Genomic DNA, 7,360 nt, shown 5'->3' on the forward strand with positions numbered 1-7,360 from the left:
GACTCTGAAAATTTGGATATACAATAGGTTGGTTGCAAACATAGCATTGATAAATGATAAGATAAGATAAAATATCTCTCATCCACACGGCCAGCCATTTCGCTACACATAGTCCTCCATCTTTTAGTTAGGTGCTTCAATCTTTCGCCAATTCTTTGTTTTAATCCAAACACATCTTCAATACCAGGTCGCGAAGAATTATTACTTATATATTCCCCCAGGAATGTAGTCTGCAAATGATTAAAGTATGTTATTGTATTATTTGGTATACCTTCGAACCATTTTAACGCCTCCCCTGTTAAGCTGGATGCATAATACGGCATCATGATTTTCCCATTGCAACATACACCTCACATAGGCTTTAATGCGTTGAATTGCACAAGTTGTTCCATCAAAAATGCTGGTTAATGCGGGAAAATTGCATTTCGGAGGTATTCCTCCTAGTTGTACTTCCCTTGTAAATGGAGTTTTCGCAGCTTCTTCTATAGCTTCATCCAATTGTCTTCTGCCTACTTCTCCTCTATTATTTAACATTCCTCTCATTTCTTCTAATTCTTTCAAGATTTGTTTATTTACACCTGAATTTTGATCCATTGGTCTTTTAATTTCGCCTCCCTTCTTCTGCGTTCATGTCTTTCTTCTCTCGCGAAATTTTGCATTTCTTCTTCATTATCCTCATCTCGTCTTCTTCTGCAATTCTCTTCTTCATCTCTATCTTGAATTCGCATATGATGATGTCTCTCATTTTTCCCTTCATGATTTTGTTCATTTCTTATTAATTCCATTCGCTGTCTTTCAGCCATCCTCTGTACTCTATCATACTCTTCATTGATATTACCGTTATTACGGTTTTGCGTACGCCTTCTTTCTCGATTGTCGTGATTGTTCTAGCGAATTGTCTCCTGAAGCTCTTGTTTTTCCATTTCCGCTCTCAATCTTTCACGTTCGCAAATTAAACGTGCTTGTTCAGCATAATGTCTTTCAATTTCTTCTTCAATCGTTTGTTGATTTCTTTGAGTTTCTCTCTCATGTAAAATTCTCCTTCCTTCCTCTCGATTCCATTCGCCATCTTGATCATTTCATCCTTGACGTTGTCCATTCTCTTGATTTCTACCATTTTTCCTATCATCAAAAGTTTCATTTTGTGGAACATAACGATCATCAAAAGATTCATCATTAGGATTTGATATTTCTTCTTGAATATTGTTTCCAGCATTAGTTGTGGGTGAGTTTCGCCTCATCTCTCTTCTAGTCGATATTGAATATGATTTTGTAATACTTCTCGATCTTCTACTCTGTAGTCTCATATTTTCCATCCTCAATTCGTGATTTTGCCTTGTTAGATTTGCACGTTCTTCTGCCTCAGCTCTTTTTTCTTCATGTATTATTCGTCTCAACGTTTCTAACGCTCCAATTTCCTCATCTCCATGAATTATTCCTTCATCTGCCTCTTGATTTCTCTTTACCTGTCTATGGTTTCTGGTTTGCTGCTCTTCTTCTACTTCTTCTGCGGAATTTGATTGCCAAGTGTGTATACTCACCCTATCATAATATATATTCCTTCCTTGTACTAGTGTTTGTTGAACTGGTGGTTGAATTTGATTTTCTACATTATTTCTCATTCTATTAGATTCTCCCATTTCACTTCTTTCTCTTCCAGCAATTCTCTTGCTTCTTCTAACAGTAGTTGGTTGTTTTGATGTGTTTCTTCTTCTAGCCATTTCTTCAATGTTAACGAATTGCAAGAAATTATGTAAAATTCTTAATCAATCACTCCAAATCTTCAAAAATCTCAATATTAATCTTCAATTTTTTCTAGAATAATCTTCCATGTTCCATGTTTCTAGCGACATTATGTAGTTGCAGGAAATCCTACACTACACCCCTCACAAGATTTCATTAACATTCAACTCATTTTAGATTAACAATCTTAATTTCATTGATCAATCTTTTAACAATCTTACAAGAAAAGATAAAGGAATCAAGAATAACGACTGCTCTAGATTTTCTCTCTCCTATTTACTTGCTTCTCACTCCGAAAAAGATCTCTCTTTTCCTTTACAACTGAACGACTATTTATAGGGAAGTACATAGTGGATGACAGCTAATCTGTCATTTATTTTCGGATATGTATTGCGACATTCTCGCAACCTTACAAATGTTAATCTCGCAAACTCTCTTATTTTCGCAGAACCATCACATTTTTCTCACGATTTTAGCTGACGTCGTTTATTATGTCATTTCTGAAATTGTTCTGCGACGCCGTTGTGTTGTGTTGTTGATAATTTCGTTGAGGCATTATTCTTGCGAGATTCTGATCCTACAATTATATAGTTGTTGTTCACAAACTATTTTTCGTCAAAGCGATTTTCAAGTAATTGAAACTAATATGACTTTCGTAACTAGTAAAGATGAACTTGGCCAAAGCAAAAGCTTACCAACACATATTTCGAGAAATAGATAAGCGAGATAAACTCAACTCGAAATAGTCCATGTGTATAATCATAGTCTATATAGCAATACGACTTTTGTCTCAAAAAATAGGAGATAAAGTAGACTTTTGAGTGATAGATAAGTTCAAGTCTCCACATACCTTTTTGTTGACGAAGTTCCACCAGTTCCTTGAGTAGTTCTTCGTCTTTTGCATGATGAACACCGTGGAGTCTGGAGCTCAACTACACTTTCTATCCTAGTCCGAGACTTAGCTATTAGTAGACTAGAAATCAATACTTATAGTTTTAGAAACTAAACTTGACAAACAAGCTTGAGATAGCAACGGTTGCGAGTTCAACCGAGCAGTTCTCTAACAATCTCCCCCTTTGTCAATTTTAGTGACAAAACTATCAATACATATGGAATACAAAATAAATAAACTTTGCAGCTTCTCTTCTACATGCATGATCTTCTTGGTTCTTCAACATTACTCGAAATCTTTGTCACTTCCAAGCAGTCCAATGATTCCAAAGATATTCAATGCATAATCATCGTTGTTGAAGATCCATAGCCATAACAATGAGAAAACAAAAGCTTTCGATCATTGTTACACAGTGTTATAGTATTATTACACAACATCATAGTTCAATTGCATCACAACTTCGACAACAATACTATGGTGATATGTATCACTCCCCCTTAGTCAATGCTCCATCTCACATGAAAACCACTCCCCCTTACATAATGATCCGAAAACCATATGTATTTTTAGTGCGAACTACACATTAATTTTTCCCCTTTTTTGTTAATAAAATTGGCAAAGGTACGAAAACTAGTGGGATCCTCATGAAATTTCCATAGAGACACTTCATGACCAAAAGAAAGTACATATCAACTTTTTAGATGCAATCATATAGCCGAAGCTAAATGCTTTCATCAAGGATTTTATAAAGATACAAGATAACCCCTATAATATTCCGCACTCCCCACAAAGCACAAGTTCAATTAAGAACTCTCCCCCGTATAATGTCATTCTCGAGAGAACAACAAGAGTGACCTTACTTTCACAAGAAAAGAAGGATTTCTTTGGACATTAACAAATCACATAAGAGTATGAATTTGTATCAAAAAACTCAATTAAATTAATTAACCACAAGAGAACCCATGATTAATTTAATCGGAAATGCTCAACATAAGAGAACTTACGGAGCCGCACAGTACATACATAAAAATATGGATCAGGGAAGATCAATACTGTGGAATAGACAAAGATTCATTCTATTTCTCATCACCATTTACACAATGACATATAGTAGACATAATCTTTGTAAACAAAAGCTCATCCTATCTTCCATCAATATTTGCATAATGACATACAATAGGCTTATCTTTTGTTTTTTCAAAAGTTCATTCAATCCTTTATCAATACTTGCATATCGACATACGAAAGACTTAACTTTTGACCATGTATGGGACAATCATAGTTCATGGGAGCAAACACACATATCCCATAACAATTTGCAATATATGAAACCATAAAGATTAATACTGCAAAAACAATCTTTGCCCTTAGAAGGTAGAATCAATCTTTTTCGCCCGGATTTAAACCAATAATAGCTACCTATTTTCAAAGAAGAACATACAACGTCACTAAATACCATGCATCATAGTTCACATAAGATGATTGTGAACATTCAAGAATCCCATAGCAATGCGTACTACTGCCCATTCTTGAACTTCCTTCTTTGTGATTCACCAACAACATTCTTTCAAAAGCTACAAACGAGCTTATAAGAGTAGTAATCCAAAAATCTAAGTGCCCAAGTCCAAGAGAAGTGGAACAAGTGCGACGAAATGAAGCAAAACACTCAAAAACAAGAGACGGGACAAATACCAATCTTAACTCATCCAAATTCAAATAATTCTCATCTCCAATTTGAAGAGAATTCAAATAGGAAGAGAATGAAAAACGAATGAGGTCATTCCGAGTTCGGACGAAGAAATTACGGCCAAAACAAGTTTAATGAATATCGACGTCTACAGGCAAGTATGCATACGGGTTTGCAAACGAATTTTCATGACCTGGAGTAGTATGCAAGCGGGTATGCGTACTAAAACCCCTGGATTTTGATTTTAAATGATGATATGTATACCTGGTAGGTGTACCATGAAGTCTAAACATCCAGAACTCTATTTTCAAACCTAAACGTTTAAGAACCTTAAACACAAATCAAGTTAGGTAGAAATGAACAATAAGCAAGGTACATGGATCATTATAAGTACTCTAAGCAAATAAAATCACAAATATTGCTCAAGTTTATAGACATACCTTTTTAGAAGAATCCAATCGAATTCTACAGCCTTACCAAAGATAATCTGTGTGCCCCAATTCTCGTGCTTCACTCACCGTATACATAGCATGGCATTCCTTGGTGAGGATGCACTTACAACATACTCAAGTTGTGTTGAGGTGAACAATGTCTTGCTTACCTGATAGACACATTTTTGTGTCTAATTTGTCCTCAATGTCAGTATTGTTGGAACTCTATTTTTGTACTAATATTGTGTTTTTATGTATTTTTAGGAAATAAACATTTTTGGAAAATTTGGCTCGAAAAGTTGATTTTGGTACCCGGAGGACAAGTGTTATTTGGACTCTCGCTTTTGGATAAGGGGCAACCTAATTACTAAGGGCACCACCAGAACACCTTCTTCTCAAATTCAAATTAATTTTTTTGGCGGGAAAAATAGGTTCATCAACTGGCAGATTTTCAATCGACAAAATGAAGGTGTTGTGGTGCGATTCAATGGCTCAAACTTGGTAGGAAGATGTGATATAGCTTAAGAAACACATTTATGGCATCTAATTCGATCGGATTTGGCTGGATAATCACCAGGTGATGAAAACATCAAGAACAGTTTTGGCGGAAAAAAATTGTCTTGAACTGCCGTGACTAGGGTTGATGATTCGAAGGTGTTACAGTGAGATTCAATGGCCCAAATTAAATGGGTTTGTTCCTAGGGCCTAGACAGAGCTGGTATGGGTGTTGGATTCGGTCCAATTTGGTTAGATAATCGGTGGGAATCAAAACAGGGAAGATATTCTCAAATAAGGAAGATATCCTATTTTTAGAATTTGTGGATGGAAGAGACGTGCATGGGTTAACTCTATTGGCTGGAAACTTCTCCTACAACTCAAGGATGACGCGTGAGAAGAGATAAAACATGGAACAATCCGTAACAAATCAGAGAATTAAAGAAAAAAATATCGGGAATATTTTCATTCACTACCGAGTAATGGGAAGATTTTTTGGATTAATGGAGGAGATTCAATGGTTCAATTACGTATAAATATGTTCCTAATGTTCTACAGAGAGTCTGTCGAGAGTTTGGGGAGGTTTGGAGGCGAGCAGAGAGGCGCAGGAGGAGTTGCAGAGAAGTTACCTGCTGCTGCTGCTGCTGCCATTAACACGCCTGAAGAACACGAAGAACGGACTCTCAGAAGCAGTCGTTCTTCAACAGCAACATCGACTGTCCATTGTGGGTCGTAGTTCTTCAACGACAACAGCACCTCATCTCTGTCGTTGATTCTGGACGCCTTCTGTGGGTCGCAGAGTTCTGTTTTACATCAATTTCTTGTATTTCTCTTCATTGTAAAACACTTTTGAGCATCAATGAAATATTTTGAGAGCATTTTTACTATGATGAGTTAAACCCCAACACTGGGGCGACGGAGGAGGCCGAGCTTCATAAATGGGTAATTTTATTAATTCTTTTTAAGACTTTTGCATTAAAAATTAAGTGAAATATGATTTGATTAAATTGGGTGTTATTTGATTAGATGGGTCATGCTTAGCTTAGGTGATTTGATGTTCCATGCTTAACATTTACAACCAATGTTTTGAGAATCGACTTTGGCAAAATAAGAGTCCATATATGTTTTGAGCTATTATTGTTGAGAATAAATCATTAAGCCTTATGTTATGAAGATTGGCCGAATCATTAGTCCCAGTACCTCTCTACCAATTTGTCAATATTTGTATATATATTTATTTTCTAAAAAATTATCCTTCACAAGTCCGAGAGTTTGAACCTCATTACTACAACCACGGAAAATCTATCATTTTGGCGCCGCTGCCGGGACTTGTATATAGATTGATTTTTTTTTTTTTTTTTTTTATTTTATTTTTTATTTTTTATTTGTTCCTTTTTACTTTGTCTTTTTGTCTTTGATTTACAGGTTCGAAGTGGAGCACTAAGGACTTGGAGAGGAAAAAGCTTAAAGCGAAAAGCGAAAAGAGAAAAAAAAGGACAATTTTAGGATTTTTTTTAATTTTTAATTTTTTTTTTAGAGTGTGTGAGGAAAACTGTAAAATTTTTTATTTGGACTTTGGACTGGACTCTTGGACTTTATTATTATTATTTTTTTTTTTAACCCTACGGAAGGGTATTATTAATAAAAAAAAAAAATTATTATATAAACTGTGTGCAGGGAAGGACGACGATTACTATATCGTCTCGGCCCCTCGGGTTCGCACACGGCATAGGAGTCGTGGCCCGAGTCGACGACAACGGTTCATCGCCCGTCTGGTACGGGAGGTAAGTCCAATCGAAACACCCGCGAATCTCCTGCAAGCGGGTTACTGTCTGCCTTAAGGTGATAATTGTTTGAGGACGAACCGGACTGTTTTATTCCTAGTAAAGGGCAAGGCCTGGCCTACAAGATAAGGGTTCGGATTTCATCACCGCTCCCTTCTTGCCCGCCTTAGGAAAACGAAACCTAACGCGAACCCAAGCTTAAAATTTGGAATAGAACGAGACCGATAGGGTAACGAGCTTAATAGGAAACTCGTTCGAAAAATATTGGTTGCTCTTTAAGCACACTCCAAAGTTCATGATGGTTTCTGTGGGTTGAATGCGTGACTGC

The sequence above is a fragment of the Papaver somniferum genome, chromosome 10 (assembly GCF_003573695.1).
Source record: "Papaver somniferum cultivar HN1 chromosome 10, ASM357369v1, whole genome shotgun sequence".
Taxonomy (NCBI): Eukaryota; Viridiplantae; Streptophyta; class Magnoliopsida; order Ranunculales; family Papaveraceae; genus Papaver; species Papaver somniferum.